The sequence below is a fragment of the Mustela erminea genome, chromosome 21 (assembly GCF_009829155.1).
Source record: "Mustela erminea isolate mMusErm1 chromosome 21, mMusErm1.Pri, whole genome shotgun sequence".
Lineage (NCBI taxonomy): Eukaryota > Metazoa > Chordata > Mammalia > Carnivora > Mustelidae > Mustela > Mustela erminea.
In genome coordinates this window covers 39,317,132-39,334,314 of record NC_045634.1, presented here as the reverse complement: position 1 = coordinate 39,334,314, position 17,183 = coordinate 39,317,132, and the positions used below count along the sequence as shown (strand labels likewise).

The window sequence follows — 17,183 nt, the reverse complement described above, 5'->3', positions numbered from 1 at the left end:
GAAATTGACTAATTTCTCCTCAGGCACTAAAATTGTTTAGAACGCTTGGATTTATGGTTTTGTGCTGTGTTCGTTTAGTGCTATTCTGTTTATGGTCAAGATTTTAAAACTCTTCTGGAAATTGAGACCAAACTCCTCCCAAATAATTCAATTGTAAAGAAATCCCATAACTTCCCTAGAAGGATTCTTTCATGATCAGATGTTTTCAGTAATGTTTCTTGTTTTCTAGGGAGCATGAGAACTCCCTAACAACTGCCTTCTTAGCGCATGACGCACAGACAGAGCCCTCCCTGAGCGTTAGCCAGGGCACACGGAATGGGGAGCGGGCACCCACGGCCAGGAACGGCCGGGCATCACGCTCTCGGAGACACAGTCGTGCATGTGTGACTTCCCGAAACATGTCACCAAGCATCTGATCTGCAGAATGTGTGACGGGGCTGCTGGTGGAGTGTGTTACAGGGGCGCCCGCACCCGGCCGCTGTCTCAGATCCTGGGGTCGCGGTCTGGGACTGACGAGGTCTGTTTCGGGGAGGCCGAGGAGGGTGAGCTCACCGAGGACTTTCACGCCGTGAGGGCATGGACGTCGCGTCCTCCGAACTCTCAGCCTCCTCTTCCTCCCCATGCGTCGAATGACGTGACCCACGTCCTCTACTGTGGTATGTTAGGGCTTTATCTGATTTCGTCTTTGGGTGAGACAGTGTGTTTTCCCACTTAAGCTCTGTACTTATTGCTAAGATTCCACGATGCATAATTTACTCATCCTGTTGGTGGACCTTTCATGTCAAAACTCTGAAACCGAGTGCCTTTCCCCCATCCACACCAAATGTGCCCCTGCAGCCCTCGGAGATCACCTCTCCTGCTGGCGCCTTTGGCTGGCCACCGTCCAGCAGCTCCGTGAGCCCCAGTCCAGCATGGCTCCTGTGTGGGGCATGAAGGACAGCCAGGCCCACCAGGCCCACCCAGGGCTTGGCACGAAGGGAAGGACACCACGGTCCGGCAGAACTGGGTTTGAACCCGGATTCTGACCTCATGGATTTACTCTGTATAGACCTCAGCTCCTTTGTGTTTGCACAGGAGGGGCAAGAGTGCCTGTCATTGTGCAGAGAAGACTGTGCGTGGTGCAGGCTGGGGAGCTGTGAGCTGGGGTCAGGGCGCTGAGGGCCAGGGAGGCTGTGCGGACCTCGCGAGCTGTTAGATCGCTTCCTCAGGCTGCTCAGCACAGTGTTAGAGGTTTTTGGTTTTTTGTTTGTTTGTTTGTTTGTTTTAAAAAAAAAAAACAAAACAACACAAACCAAAACCCTCTAATTGGTGTTTTAAGGGAACCTGCCCATACTGTTCTGCATTATAACTGCGGCTGAAGTGGCCTCAGTGAGATGTGCCGTGCGGGGTTATTTTGCCGGACAGTCGCTCCTGCAAGTACGTGTCGGCTGTCGGCTTCACTCAGCTGCCCAGTGCCCACGGGGGGACTGGCCTCAGAGCCTCGTCCGGGCTTCTCTGTTCTGTCCGCTTCAGCTTTCCCCTTACCCTCTCTTCTTTCTCTTTTTTTAAACTTATTTTTAAAATTTATTTGTGTTTAAATTTTTGGTTTAAATTTTAGGATTGTTTCATGTTTTGATATGTACTCCAAGGAGTTATTCTTTGTTCTCTGTTTGCTACAGAGCTAGTGCAGAGAACTCGGTGGTGATGTTAACCACAGGAGAAATAGCCATGTTGTGTGGACGATTGTGTGTGTGTTTTCCCCAGATGAACTAGATGGGCTGTGTCTGTATTGTGAAGGTGATCACTTCCCAGTTATGTGAACAGTGGAAAGTAAACTCTGTTTCCAGGACGGGAGAAAAGCATTGCATTTCCAGCAGCCACAGGAGCCTGGGTGCTGCCCCAGGAGATCTGGCGGCCGTGCACACGCGGGGTGCCCCCCTGGGAGTCCCAGGAGCCTTGTGCTGGCGGCCAGCGGAGTGGTGCTGGGGTTCCGACCCAGACAGGCAGGAGCTGCAGGAGCCACCAGGTAGACCAAGCTGGGTCTGCGTAGCTGCAGCTCCGGGTCAGTCGCACCTCTGGGGGCGTCCTGAGCCCGGTAGCACCTGGGACGGGGAGGACAGCCCCCAGCTCGCCCTCGCTGCCTTGGTGAGAGCGGCGGAAGTGTGGAGCTGAAATCCCTGCAGAAGCTGGAGATATGTTTGTTCAACCTGAGAGTCCAGGCCCCGGGAGGCTAGTCCAGAGATGTGCAGGGCTGCCGGACCCCCCCGGGACCGCAGAGTGCCGTCCCTCAAGCCCACGCGAGCCTTCACCTGAGGGCAGCTTTGACCCTGGGGCCGCAGTCTGTCGCCGGGGACCTGGAGGATGGGGGCGTGCATTAGCCTAGGTCACAGGGTACCGTGGGGACGCCGCAGTCCTCATCCTCCCCGGTCACTGCGGTGGCAGTTTGTTCGTGTTCCTCTGGGCACTCCGAGGCCGCCTGCGTTTTCGGCTTTGCTGAACTCTCCTCCGTTGTGACAGCATAAACGAGGGATCGGCCGCTCTTCCCTTCTCTAGGTAGAAGCGACACTGCCCCTAAAGCCCCGTGGTCTCCTTGCTGTCTCTGGGTGTCTGATGTCTCCGTCTGAGAGAAGATGGCAGTGTTTGTTCTCAACCCAGCAGAATCTTCTGGGGGCTGCAACAGGGACCACACACAGGGCAGCCTCTGCGTCACCCTCTCAGACTGGTTAGCAGACAGTTGGTAGCCGTTCATCTGTAAGGGTTGTGACCGTTCCTTTGACACCAGCAGCGCGGGCTGAGAACAGAGGAAAGCCGCACTGTTGTCTGATGGAGTGAAATACGGTCCTTGTGACGCTTTGCTGTCGAAGGCTGGAGAGGGATCCAGGCTCACAGATTTCCCAGTTCCGACCTCCTCCGCACGGCGTGAGGACCCGATGAAAAGCTGCAGGACCGTGGACATGTGTTCTCTGGTCCTGTGGCTCTGCAGGTGTCTGTGATCGTGGAAGGGCACCCCGTGATGGCATGCCTCGGGCAAATGCAGCAGTTTGTGGGGACAGATGCTGTGCACGGGGCTTTGCTGTGTCCCCTGGTGATGGTCCTGAGGAGCCGGAGGAGCATGTCAGGGCAGCACTGCCCTGGGGGCATTGGCCTGATTTACTAATACTGGGTCTCATGTTTGCTGTTTGGAACTGAGATGGTGCTTCCCAGACAGGTTCTTGCTGACCCTGTGCTGTGGGAGTCGGCCTGAATGCCCACATGGACCCGTGAAGGTGAATTTCTGTGTCACTGGGAGGCCCAGAGAGCTGGTGAGACACTATTTCTGGGGGTGAGCTGGGAAGGGTCTACAGAGGCTGGTGGTGTGGGGTGCACAGAGGAACGGGGTGTCTCCATGTCTCTCAGGCTGAGACATCCACCTTCTCTTGCTCTCCCACAGCGTGGCTACAGGTTCCGGGGCCTTTGGACTCAGGCTGAATGCCGCCACTGGCAGATGCTGGGACTTCCTGGCCTCCCGAAGCACCTGAGCCCTTCCCGTGTTAAGTCCGCTCTTGTCTGCCTCTGTCTCTCCCTGCTGCCTCTGTTTCTGGAGAACGGCAGCTGACAGAGGACCTAACACCTAGCCACATGCCGCCGCCTGGCAGCTTGGCTCCCGTGGCCTAGACAGAGCCACCCAGCACCACGAGACTCCAAGCTCTGAGATCCACACCCTGCAGTGGGACCTGTGGCCCTAGTTCTCGTTAAGTCTGCACGTACGGCCATCCTCAAATCCTGGGGGCCCCTGGGGCAACCTAGGTGGCTGTGTGGTTCCACAAGATGAATATGTGTTGGCGGAGACAAGGTCCAATAGAAAAATTGACGTCCAGGTTTGTAGTCCTTGTGGGCCGACTTGACCTGTCTGTGCCATGGTTCCTCACTAGAGCTCCTAGTTGCTTCTAATGAAGTCTGGGGTTCAGATAAGAGGTAGAAGGTGGTGTGGTCGAGAGGTGGCAGTTAGGGGCCAGCCCTCGCGTCACAGGCTTGGGAAGAAAGAGGTCCTATGTGCGTGACTCAGGTGGGTGACCTGACACCTTCGAAGGTCAGTTTCTGATGATAAGAGCACCCACCTGTGTCTACCTCAAGGGACCTAATGAAGTTAGAAAGTATAAATTCAGTTCAGTGAACCTTTACTGAGCGTTTAAGGGCTGTACCTTTCCTTCTGAGGACACACACGGAACTCCTCTTCTGGGCAGGGACCCAGCTACCGGTGCCCCGATGCGGCCTTTACCTGCCCCGAGGCCCCAGGACTTTCCCCTCCTAGCCTCAAGCCTGTCTGCGCCTGTTTCTGGGGACTGTGTGTCACACTGTGCTGCTCCCTCCACACACCTGGCTCCTTTAGTCCCAGCACTGTCCAGTGTCTGCTCCCGCCAGCCTGCTTGCCTGCGGGGGACACGACTGCCCTTCTCCCTGTGCGTGCGCTGGAGCTGCACCCCAGCAGACCGCATGGGCTCACTGCTTGGTTCGCACCCTACTCCTCATGTCTCTGTTTCCTCTGTGACGTGGGGGCACAGGGAGCACCAGCCTCACGGTGGTGGGGGTCACCTGAGCTAATGATGCACATCTGTCCTGCTGTCCATCTACAGGCTTCCCAACACGGGGTATCTGTGCCGCTGACCCTTGAACAGCGCATGGCCTGGTACACAACAGCCTTGTGCAGTCGAGCTCTATGCGCAACTCATACTCCCCAGCATTTACCCCCCACCGCTGACCTGAGGTCTGGCCGAGAATGGTCCATTACCACGTATGTGTTCTGTTGTCTTACAATAAAGTGAGCTAGAGGAAACACCTTACACAGTTGTGAGGAAGAGCAGACACGTTCACAGAGAGCTGTGGGAAGCCCATGCAGCCCACGCCTGTGCTGTCCACGGATCCACACTGTTTGCCCTCTTGCTCCTGGCTGCCCCCTCCTTGTCCACACCTGTCCTAGCACACCTGGTGCCCTCCATAAACGCGTGTTGTGGGCCATGGTGGCAGACCCTTGCCCAAGTGCCACGTGCTTCCCCGTGTTGGTGTGGGAGCCGTGAACCCACCTCTATAAGGCGAAATGCCTGACGGGGGTCACGGGCTGGGTGGACTCATGAGCGGTGACCACTGGTCACTGTGATTCTGCTGGCATTAGGAACATAGTAACACTCAAGAACAGTGGGAGGTTCCAATGTGCTTACAGACTCTGGGGGTGTCAGAAAAATGCTGGGAAGACACCTGCAGAGCTGCTGGGACGACTGGGGACCCAAGAGGCAAGACCTCAGGGACCTGGATCTGGGCCTGGAGAGTCCCCAGGACGTCTGTGACCCATGCTCTGGATCAGGGACCTGAGCCCTGGATAGGCCCCGAATGCTTCAGCACATACGTGGTTGCGTTGGCTTCTTGGGCTGCGCTAACAGAGCCCTGAGATGTGGGCCATAAAACAGACATTAATTGTTGGCGCCTCTGGAGGTGGGAGTCACCGTGTGGGTCCCGGAGGGACCCTGAGCCAGGCCATCCTGGCTTCTGCACAGACAGCACTGCGTGGCCTTCCACGGCCTGTCCCATCATTCCTGCCACCTGGCCTTCTTCTCCGGGGCTCTCTGGCCTCTTCCCTAACAAGGATGCCTGCTGTTGGATGTTGCACTCTGTGGGTTTGAATACACAGTGACTGCATCTCAAGATGCGTCTTCTGAGCGTTCAGGTGGACGTACATCTGGAGAACACTGTCCACCCCACCCACTGGTGAAGGGGACAGCCCCCCAGAAGGAAACCCCTAATGCTTACGTAAGTGGTGGTAGGCCTCCCTCTGTCCGTCTGCGAGGGCTCTGCCCACTCCAGGCCTCCGTCTGCCTACAGCCCCAGAGGTCAGGCCTGGTGCCAACCTCGAGGTGTTCCGACACGATGTTGGTGTGGACTCCAGCGGGTTCACTCACTGGGTTCGCTTGTGCTGGGAAGGAGAGTCTGAGTCCTGATATTCCTGGATCGTCCTGCTGGGCCTCACGGACTGGGCGTGTATTCCAGCCCACAGACCCCCAGTGTTCTGGGATCCTCAGCAGTGACTCCCGGGGACACAGGCGAACCCACTGCAGGCTGGCCCCACCTCCGCCACTGCAGACCTTGGTCAGGAATTGGACAGAAGTCCTCGACTCCCCAGCACATGCACGGCTGGCCCCCGGCACATTCTGCAGTAATGTGCTGTGTGACACGGGAAACCTGAGGTCTTCATTCATTCATCAGTCCTCTTTGTGGCGAACAGTGTGGCGGAAACCCTGCATTTTCCAAGTGACCTGTTCGGGTCTCTGGAGTAGCGCAGGGGGAGTTTCGGGAGATTTTGTTACGAAATCTGCCCTTACTATCTCCATGTGGAGATTCCGCTTCGGGCGTCTTCCTTGCACTGGATTCCTGCCACTCTCTTTTCGTGGGCACACACGATGACGGAGCCAAAGGTGTTTATAAATAGTCTCAGCTCAGGGGCGATTCCAGACGTTCCCTTAAAGACAGCTGCTTAGCAGGATGGCAGCCCGGCTGTGGAGACATCATCTCCATTCATGGGTCCAGGAGGGATGTCCACATCCCCTGGACATCTCATCTCTGGGCTGTGGTCCCGCCTCCAACTAGAGACTTGGGCTGTGGTGTGTCCAGGCAGGATGCCGTCCCAGTGCCTTAAAGAGCAGCAGCCCTGAAGCCCAGACCTTCACGGCAGCAGGGAGCACCCCGTTCCTCTCTTTCAGGGGCTGTCACGGAGTCAGGTGCAGGGGTCGCATGACAGGTGCCTGTGGGTCCCCTGCCATGCTGACCCCTCCTGTCCCTGCTGGGGCTGGCACTGTCCCCTGGGAGGAGGTGCCTGGAGGCCACATGAGCTATCTGAGGGGAGGGCTCTCCTGTCCTGCTGTAAGTTTTCAGATGCTGGGGAGCTCTCTGCATCAAGAGTAGAGGCTGCCTGGCGGACGGGCCTCCGAACGCCACGCACACTCACGTTTATAAAGACCCGTGTCGCCAGAGCGGTGACGCTCCCTAGGAAGTTGTCCATTTATGGCTACTAGAGCAAATGATATCATCACAATAGGTGGCTCCTGTCTAAATAGGGATCATTTGTGAAATGAGATTATAGACATTTATCTGAAGAAACAGGAGGTAGAGGCACCTGCTTTCTGTAATTGATGTCCTAGGGGACAGCAGTGCACGGAATTAAGGCATCCGTCTCCATGGCTAATCCCATTACAAGGAGAGAGCCTCCCTCTCCAGCTCAGTGCCAGGCGGCCCCCACGTCCACACGGAGTGCACTCCAGATCCATGTTTTCCGGTGTGCTTGAATATATGGGACATGCATCGCGAGCCTCTGCTAGCGCGCTGCAGTGCACTTGTGTGCCAGGGCTCTGTGGCCGGCCGGCTCCTCAGGCGCGCGCTCCGTCGGCCCTGGCCTTCTCCCGGGGCAGCGATTTCGGACCTCTCTCGGAGCGCACGTCTCCCTGTCGGCTGGGAAGCCGCCTGCTCTCCGCCTTTGGATGCTGCCTGCAGGGCAGCAGGACTCCTGCCTCGGTAAGTGCAGAATGACTCATTTCTGACTTTTCCTGCCTCGGTGTGTGCTTGCTTGGATGTGGTGGCATCAGTAGATCGCCGCGGCAATGAGCCCCCCACCGGCCCACCTCTGGGAGCAGCTTGCCTCTCCGTACTTTGCACCGTGGGCTGCGCTGCCCTCCCTCCCAGCCATGGGCTGCGCTGCCTTTCTAAGTCCAATACTCCTCCCCTGATGGACGCTGGGGCAGCAGCTGGGGGCAGAGTCGCTGCCATCCAGGGGGCATCTGAATTGCTGTGGAGGACTGGAGGGAACAGTCTCCCCTCGCAGTGCACAGCTTCGCTGCCGTGACTCTGCGAGCACGAGTTCAGTCGCCACTTAACCATTATTCCGATCATGACTGAATACCGGAGCGGCTTGTCATGCAGGAACTATTCTGGTCGCTCCCGCTTGTCTCAGCAAAGACGCAGCAGCAAGGCTGCTGCCGCCAGCCTCCCAGTGGGAAGGAGGAAATCCAGGGACCGCAGTTATCAAAACCCATGTTCTGATATGCAAGCCGGGGAGAGGGAGAAGCCCGTGGAGGAGCTTCCTTTGTGATGCTGAGCGCAGGGTGTTTAGTGCTGCTGATCAGCTGCACTGGAGGGGCTGGAAGACAAGGAGGAAGCTTCTGGCGGAGGTGGTAGGCAGCTGCCCTGGGTGCCATGAAAACCGAAGCCTCTTCAAAGGCAGGAGACTCCAGCGCTTCGTGCCGGGCACATCGCTGTCCTCTGCTCCATCGGGGCTGACAGAGGTGCAGGGTCTCCATGAGGCTGTGCAGCACACATTCTATGGAGGCGCCCAGGGAGCCTGGGGCCTCCAGCTCTGACCCCCATGGGAGCCTTATGGGAGGGAACTTTGTAGCTAGGGACAAGGTGCATTGAACGGGGGCACAAGCCGTTCCTCAGGGGCTGCTTCTCAGGCTGCTTGTCTTGCTTTGCTGGTGTTTCTCTTATTCTTTTTTTTTTTTTTTTTTTAATTTGCTTTATCTTGTGCAAAAATGTGCAGGCTTCTGAAGAGTAGGGGCTAGCCCCGTTCCGATGAACAGGAATGTCAGTAAAGGAGTTTTAGCATTAACTCAGGCATCTACGTAGTAGCTGGTTTTAAAAGTTCCTGTTACAAATGCCCAAGACGCCTTAGACGTGGGTGTTCTGTGGATCCACCAGGATTTATTGGTTTGCCCATATGTAGGCGAATATTGACTGTTTCATTCATAATTCTGTCCCCAGAGCTCAGCCGCATCTCCACAGACGGTCTTAGCCTTACAGTGGAATATTCTGTGGCCTTTAATTTGATCAGAAAATAGAACAAGTCAGTGGGACTTTCCTGTCTTTTGTGACTCACGCTGTACTTAGCAACAGGTGCTCACCCAGGACCACTCATCACGAACGCCCTTCCCTACACGGGGGCTTGTTCGCAGCGTGGCATGCTCCCCCGACACGGCCAGGCGTGCCCCCCGGGGGTCTCCCAGAGAGAGCCTGCACGTGTGGGGAGGTCTCAGGCCAGGGAGGGCAGACGCCTGCCTGGTGGCAGCCTCATTCTCTTCCACCCGCAGCGCTGAATCCGAGAGCTGTTTGCAAGCAATGAATCCTGCATTTTTAAACAACTTCCTTCAATTTATTTATGGCTAAAGCCAAAGTGAATAACCTAAAAATAAGTGGTCAGGCAGCGTTCAGATTGGAAACCTGTCACTGCGAGATGAGCACACAGCGCTCTGGGGCGACAGCATTGCTCGTCCCCAGTCAGCCCGGGAAGCCGGGGGAGGCTCCGGTGCATCTGGCAGACAGGCTTTACTTGTCCACACTCATTCTACGAAACCAGCACTAGTAACGTCGGAGCGCCGTTCTGTTTTTCTGAAGCAATGTCATTTTTGCTTAAATGATACCAGCATTTTCTTAAATGAGTGAGTCTTTACATTAGTGGCTTTTGCTGACATTCTCCAAAAAATACAGGGTTGATGCAGCCCAAGTGGGAACTCTCAGCACGCTCTCCCCACATGGACCCTGAGCTCTGCCAACTATGGAGCCAGTTCCGAGAGAGCGTCTCCTGGCTCCCGTCGGCCCCCGAGTGCTGCAGCGGCACGGTGCTTGTTAGGAGGAACGAAATGACCACGCACGTGCGTGCGCGTGCACATACAATCACACACACAGCTGATGCGGAGACTCCGGCCCCGGGGCCGCGGAGCGGGAGGGCCTGGGGAGCGATGCACGTAGCATGGGAGCTACAGAAGGCAGGGTCCCAAGGGTGCTGTGCGTTCACAGTTTCCTCGGGGTGTGGGTCTGGAGATAAAGCCAGACACCTCCCCACAGCATGCCTTTCTGACCCGGTGTCCAGCACGTACAGGGTGTTTCTGAATAAACACCCTCCATACACTAGCTGGGGCTTCCTTTATTTACTGTCTGCATTTAAAATACAGAGTTCCTCACCTCTCGGCATCTGTGCGCCTTCCCAGCATTCAGCAAGGTTTGTGTCTGAAACTCTGACTCATTAAGTTATTTTCAAAAGCCTGCAGTTGCCAGAAATTTGGTCATGGGTTCATTATCTTATTTATGATTATTTCAAGATAATAACTGGTAGTAAAATTAGCATTCTTCATCTGACTAGCATCAGGAGAAAAGTCAACATTTCTATTTAGAGGCAAGTTATTGTGAAATGGCCTTCTGGTCCACGTAGACTTGATAAAAAAGGCACGCATTCAGCAGGGACCAGAAGCAACCTATTTTGGCGGAATCGTGTGTTTCTGCCATTTACCAGAGTGCACAAAGTAGTTTGCTTCTGAGTTTAGTGGGAGGAGAGCAGGCTCCCGAAGGCTGTGCTTCGGGCCTGAGGGATGGCCTGGAGCTCTTGAGGGCTGGTGGGGTCACTCTGTGTCTGGAAGACTCTGTGTCTGCCTTCTCCCATCGGATGGCCTTGCGGACACGCATAGCCATGTGCACATTCGTCCTGTCCCTCGGCCTCCATCCTGGCTCTCCGCATGCTGAGACTTGGCGCCCGCGTTCCTGAGCACTCTGCGGGGCTGTGAGTCCAGAGGGTGGGCTCCGAGCATCCCCGGGGAGCCCTCCTGAGTTCTGTGCTTTTGCAGCTCACCAGCCGTCCTTCTGGCCCATCAGAGGGCAGGGTGGCACCTTGCAGAGTTCCTTCCTGAGACCCCAGAGGAGGCAGACTGGCTGAGCAGCCGTCTCCCAGCTGCCTCGGAGGCTCCCACAGGGTGTCGCATGCCGGTGGTATCCGGCGCCGTGGTTGCTCAGGGCCTGATCTGTTGGTTGGCTCCCACTGAGGATCGAGTGCAGAAGGACACTCACCCTGCCTGTATGCCCCCTCGTCTCCAGGCTGCACACGGTTGTGCGGGGTGCCCACCGCCAGGACGGCTGCAGCCCCGCTGGCTTGAGGCAGCTGCTGTCCACAGCGGCAGGAGGTAGAGGAAGGACACTGACCCCAACAGGCCCTGCTGGGGCCGCGCTGAGCTCCGACCCCACCTGCCCGTCTGCTTTGCTCTTCTCGGGTGACCTGTGAGACGTGCGCCTGTCCCTTGCTCCGCCTGCACTAGCGTCCCGGCCGTGGGCTCCGCACGTCCGTGTCGTGCCCCATGCCAGCGTCTCACTGTGAGGTCGCGAAGGTGAGCTTGTCACGTCTTCCCCTTACCATCTGTCCCGTCCACAGTGGGTGGACAGCTCTGACGCGGCCTCCCTGTCTTTCTGGGTGTCCTGCCTCCAGATCTTGACCCAGGCCACCCAGACACTGCCCCTCAGTATTCTCAGAACAGACAAGGGCAAGTGGGGCCTCAGGACAGGACACTGGCTGTGAGCACATGGTTGCTGAGTCCAGCTCCATCCCCTTCAGCTCAGGCTTTCCAGTAAGTTGGTGCTCCTTGGCTGCCACAGCTGAGAGAGCCTGTGGGGTCCCTCCACGGGGATGCTGCCTCTCGGGGCCAGGCCAGTGAAGCCGCACGTGCCGTGCTGTCCCCTGGCGGCTAGTACTTGGGCTCTGCACACTCCCCTGTGCTTTGTGCCGATGAGAGAGCCTCAGTCCCGTCTCTGGACCACATGCTGGCTCAGCCCTGCTCCTTGAGGAGGCGCTGGCTGGCTGGGAAGGGCAGGAGATGAGCATGGGCAGATGGCCGGGGCGGGGCACAGACAGGAAAGTGGGGCCTGCGGGGACCCTGCTCGGGCCGTGGCTGCCCACAGCCCCCTCCCCAGGGTGCTGGCTTCCCACACATGTTCCACACCCTTTTGCCGCCCCGAGCTTCTCTTTCAAGATGGTGGCCCCAAGAAGGAGGGTTCTGGAGAAGAACATTCTGTCGGCCGCTGCCGCCACCGTGAGAGCCGAGGACTGGGAGTTTTGTATTTGGACTCTGGTTTTCTGGAGTGAATGGTGGGACATATCGGCGAGACTCAGAGCCCTGTTCTCTCCACATGGATTTATTTTACCTCCACTGAGGGCTCGTCTCTTGTTAGACATAGCACTGTTCATGTGGCGATACGGCGTGTGGGAGTATGACATTTAAGAGGTTTCTGCGTCTGGTAAATACAATAAACACGAGAGTGGCCAGCTCTTCCCCAGCTCTCCCATAGTCTGTGCTTGGTTAGTGCCAAGTGCTGCCCCGAGGCACTGCCCACAACCCTGCCTGCGTTCTCACGTAGGATCAGTGGGAGCCAGGACGTGTGCTGAGGGAGGACGTGGCCTCGGGCGAGTGGCTGCTGCCAGAAGGACCCCAGCACGTGGACACGCACACGGATGCACAGACACACAGACACACACCCAGTTGTAGCCACAGGAGGGAAGCAGGGGTTTCCAGTCGAAGTACAAGAAACACATTGAGTTTTGCGAATGTTTTCTTCCTGCGCTGGAAAGCCTCTTCCTGATGCTGCGTGTTCTCCCATAGTCTTCACAAATCCTAAAGCTGCTCCCTGAAGTCACGTGAGGAAAGTGTGCTGGTTCTGGGACTTCGTTCTCATTACTTGGCCCTGCTGTTTGCATCTAAGCTGATTGTAGACGAGCACAGTCCTTCCCTGCTCCTTCTGGCAGCTTGTCCCCTTGCTTTGGGGGAGGAGGTGGTGTCAGGGCTCGTGGGGACAGAGCTTTCTCCTTCCTCACCCACTGGCGGTAGATGACGGGCAAGAGAAAGCACGCTGCCGAAATGAGCCTGTAAGCAGAGACGTCCCAGCAGTACATGGCCTGGCCCAGCCCCGGGGGCCCTAGAAGCTCCACGGAGCACAGGAGGCGTGCGGATGTCCCACACCGGTGTCAGCAGCGACCGCTCCTGGGCTGTTCGCTGCCAGCGAGCTCCCCGGAAATCTGCAGGGAAGACTTGGCCTTGGGGCGCGTGTCCCTGCAGGCTAAGGAGGCGGCGGGAGGGGTGGCTGACCCTGGTCCGTCCTACGGTTCCTCACATCCCCAGCACAGAGCTGCTGAGAAAGGCACGGGTCTCTTCTTCTTCTAATTTCCCTTCATTCACAGAAAAGGACATGGGGGGGGGGGCTTTCACTACGCCCAGCTGAAGTTGGGTGAAGGAGTTTGTCTGTCCGGGGAGGGCTGGGGGGACGCTCTGCTGCTCCTGACAGGCCAGGGTGGGTGTCCGTGTGTCATCGCTGCCAAGGCCAGGACCCGCCGGGTGCTGTTGGACTGCATTGGCCTGGCACCAAGAGGCCCCGTGGGTGCCCCTTTCCGATTTGGCCGATACTTGGAGGGATGCCTGGAAAACCCGACCCCTTCGGCAGACAGTACCTTGCAGCTGGGACCCCGGGTGGGGATGTTCCCACTGGAGCTCCACCGTGGGCCCGAGAGTGAGGCACTGCACCTTCCCCTGGGTGCCTTGGGCTGGCAGTGTGTGGCCCGGCTTTCCCACTCTCTGGGCCCGGCTGCAGAGCAGGGGTGGGGAGGGCGGCGAGCAGCGGTCTGCCACTCGCTTTGGCGTGGTTACAGTGCCGTCGTCTTGTTGAGCTCCATCACCGAGCTGCGTGCTCCCGGTAGCGTTTCCTCACCGGCGAGAGAAGTACCCACACTCTTCTTGAAGCCTGAAGAAGTCTAACACGAGTCACCACTTCTGCTCGCTCTGCTGCTCTTGACCTGCAGGGGCAGCTTCTCTGGTGACACCCCTTCCTCTGGAGGTGGGCGGGGCCCTGTCCCGGCTGCTCTGACCCACTTGCAGCTGCTCTTGGAGACTGCGAGGCGTCGCTCGGGCTGGGCACAGGGTGCCCAGGATTCAACCCAGCAGAACATGTGCCCCTGGATGGCCCAGCGGCAGGGGCTCTCTGGATCCCTTCCTGCTTCCATTCTTCCTGCGAACAGAGCCACGAGCCTCCCGTTCTGTCCTCCCCGTGCCCCGCTTCCCTTGTCCCTTCTCCCGCTGCCTTCCCGTCTCCTCCGCGGGTAAACTTCATCCTTCTTGAATGCATCTCGGCCTCCCGCCCGGCCTCCTGGGATGGCGTGGGGCACACAGGCTGCAGGCGTGTGCATGCGTGTGTATGTGACGCGGGTGTGTTCCTTACTCACCATCCGTATTCACGCCTACAGCAGCGCCGCTGTCCTTACTCACCCACTTGTTTAGCCGAGAAAGGGACTCTTCAAAGAAGCAGTGTGCTTTTCCTTTCTTTTTTAAGGTTTTATTTATTTGATAGGGCGGAAGCACAAGCAGGGGAAGCAGCAGAGGGAGAGGGAGAAGCAAAGTCCTCACTGAGCAGAGAGTCCGATGCGGGACTTGATCCCAGGACCCCGGGATCGTGATCTGAGCTGAAGGCAGAGGCTTTAACCCACTGAGCCACCCAGGTGCCCCTTGCAGAGTGTTCTCTGATGGGGTTCCAGAAGCCTGATGGGGTGACAGGCATGTGGGCACAGGGGCCTCGGGCAGACCCAGCGGGGCGGTGTGTCATCGCTGGCACGTGGGACGCCCACCTGTCCGTGCTGTGTGAGTGCTGGCGGAGGAGTGGCTGCTGTGACGCACGTGGGCCAGGGGCTGGGTCCTCAGCGCCCCATCTTTGCCGTTGAGGACCTGTAGCCCAGGGAGGTGGCGCAGGGGCTCCGACTGAAGAGCCGTCCGTGACGGGGTCGAGGGGGCGGTGCGATGCCCGTGCCTCCTCTCGCTCTGTTCTCCTCTCCCTTCCCTGGATGAGAGCCTGGCGGGTGTGGGGCCCTGTTGAGAGGAAACAACTCGCGGTCCCTGCAGTCTTCATCCATGTAATTGTGGAGTGTTTGTTGCCGTGCGCATCCCATGCCAGTTTGCTCAGTGTCCTCCTGACATCCTGAAATCTCTGCGCGTGTGTCCTCAAGCGTACGGACACTCCAGAGCTGAGCTGCGGAACCTTATTAGCACTGCTCCTGGCATTGGGACGTTTGCTCTGCTCCCTGCAGGACTTCCGAGGACCCTTCCAGGGTGGCCCCAGCCTCGCTCACTCCTGCCTCTGTCAGCTGGGTACCCAGTGTGTGCCGGGCAGGTGCGCGATGTCACTTCCCCTAGCCCTCCTCCTGGTGACCTCTCCCATCCAACAAATACTCTAATCCTCGTGCCGTATCGGAGAGGCAGGATTCTCACTGAATGTGCTCAGAACACACCGTCCACACCAGCAGGTTCCTCGGGAGCAGATAATCATGGCTTCTCCTCTCACACACGTGGGGGACTTCTGTGTGCTAGGCATGTGCTGGAAGTGCAAACCCGTGTGCTTCTCCTGGCGGCAAGTTCAAAAGCCATGTGTGCACTGGCACACGGTGTGCTGTCTGGAGGTGTCCTTCACTGGCCGAGTGCTGATCATCTCCGGGGGAATGTGCTGTCACGCTACTAATTAAATTAGGGAGTGTCTGTGTGCACCTTAGGGTTTGTCATTCTGTCCCACTGCTTACCACTCTCCTCTTGGACCTCTGAGTTCATATCATCAGGATCATCATTGCAGAAAGGCTCTTCACCTATGGAGGAAGAAGTCCACAGTTGACGCCAGTTACAAAGCCATGATTTTTAATTAAGTAATATGATATCCAGTTCAAGGTGGGTTTTCAACCTTCCCAAAACAGTTCTCTAACAGAAACCCTAGAAGAATATCTGAGATCATTTTTCTCTCCTGCCTTTGGGATGTATGAATTCAAATTCCCTTTTTAAAGTTATCATAAATTTTGAAATGTTTAAAAGCCATACTGGATACTTTAAAAAATAGCCAAATCATCTGCCTTATTGAATTGTGTGAAATGGTACAGTTTTATAGCTAGTGCAATAGAGGAAGCATCATGTTAAAGGGTATTTCTCTGTAATGAGCACTGAGGTTATGAGACCTTTGTTTATAGAAATTACTAGGATAAAGATATTTTCATGCCAGTGTTAAAAACACAGACCTGGGTTTGTGACTGAAGAACGAATGAGGACCAGCTCCTGTGCTCAGAATTTAAGAGAATGACACCCGGACCCTAAGTTAGTACCTCGAGTTCTTACTCTCACTGTCCAGGAGATCTTTTTGTTTGTTGTCTCCCCGACAAACAGCTTTTTATGTCTTACTTCTTCTTCTTTTTTTTTAAAGATTTTATTTACTTATTTGACAGACAGAGATCACAAGTAGGCAGAGAGGCAGGCAGAGAGAGAGGAGGAAGCAGGCTCCCCGCTGAGCAGAGAGCCCAATGCAGGGCTCGATCCCAGGACCCTGAGATCATGACCTGAGCTGAAGGCAGAGGCTTTAACCCACGGAGCCACCCAGGCGCCCCTGCGTCTTCTTTCTTGAAGAAGGTGGTAGGCCCTGGGCTGGGTGTGTGGAGGACACGGTTGGCGCACTGGGTGGACCGCCGTGCAGTCTGTGGACCCTGGACTTTGACATTTCCCTGGATGCGTGGCTCCCATAGTCTGAGACATGGGCTCAGCGCACGGCATTACAAATTCTGAGACCTACCACTGTTTCCCGAGGCCCTTTTCCGTCCAACCACATAGAACATCCTATCCGTTGGCCACACCCAGTTCTCATGTTTCGCGCGCTCTTCAGAGGACAGACCACAGCAGATGCATGGTCAGGGTTCACCATCACAGACAGTGTGCAGAGCGGCATTGCTGGGGGCACAGCATGGTCACTGTCTGACCACAATCTGCCGGCTGAACTTCAGAAACATGGGGTGGATGAGACCCTCTCAGTGTGGGTCAGGCTGCAGTTCCTGGCCCCTGGTCCATCTGTCTTGGCTCTCTTGCCACGAGGAAGCCTGGGTGGGTGCCTGCCCCTGACTCCCTTTGCTGGAATGAGCTGCCATGCGGAGCAGCATAGTGGACATGCTGGTGACCCTGTTGGAAATGGGCAGCAGGCCTCCTGCTTTCGGGAAAGGAGGGAGGTTCCCAGCATTTGTCTTTCTGGTAATCAGATGATTAAGGCATGGGGTGAGTTTTGACATGGCCTCTGGTTTATTCGTTGGGATTACATTAGCTCGGTATAGTTGCATCCGAGAGAAATCAGTGCCCTAGAGCGAAGGGACCACAGCCTCCAGTGAACCGCTGGTAGTCACTGGGGTCCTGCATGGACTCAGAAGGGCAAGTTGCACTTGACAGCTTGTGCTCGATGCCCTGGGAGCCTTCACCCTGCGGCTGGGCATTGGGGCACCCGGAGACCAAGCACATCCTTGTCTGTGTCAGAGAGCAGCTGTCATCCTCTGCCTCTCCCTGACGGTCTCTCCCTGGTGATGGCCTCACTGCCGAACTGCA

At 56.7% G+C, this 17,183-nt stretch overlaps 1 protein-coding gene across 5 annotated transcripts in view; it reads left to right on the top strand.

The window, feature by feature from the left end:
• DLGAP2 (DLG associated protein 2) overlaps nt 1-17,183 on the top strand; it is a 779,475-nt gene that overhangs the window by 284,689 nt on the left and 477,603 nt on the right. For 2 of the 5 annotated variants that reach the window (XM_032329113.1, XM_032329111.1), the window contains exon 1: nt 7,287-7,515. The exons of the other annotated variants lie outside the window; for them this stretch is intronic. The gene's annotated coding sequence lies outside the window, so the exon portion shown is untranslated. Of the gene's footprint in view, nt 1-7,286; nt 7,516-17,183 lie in introns of those variants that run through there. 5 annotated transcript variants of the gene reach the window in all.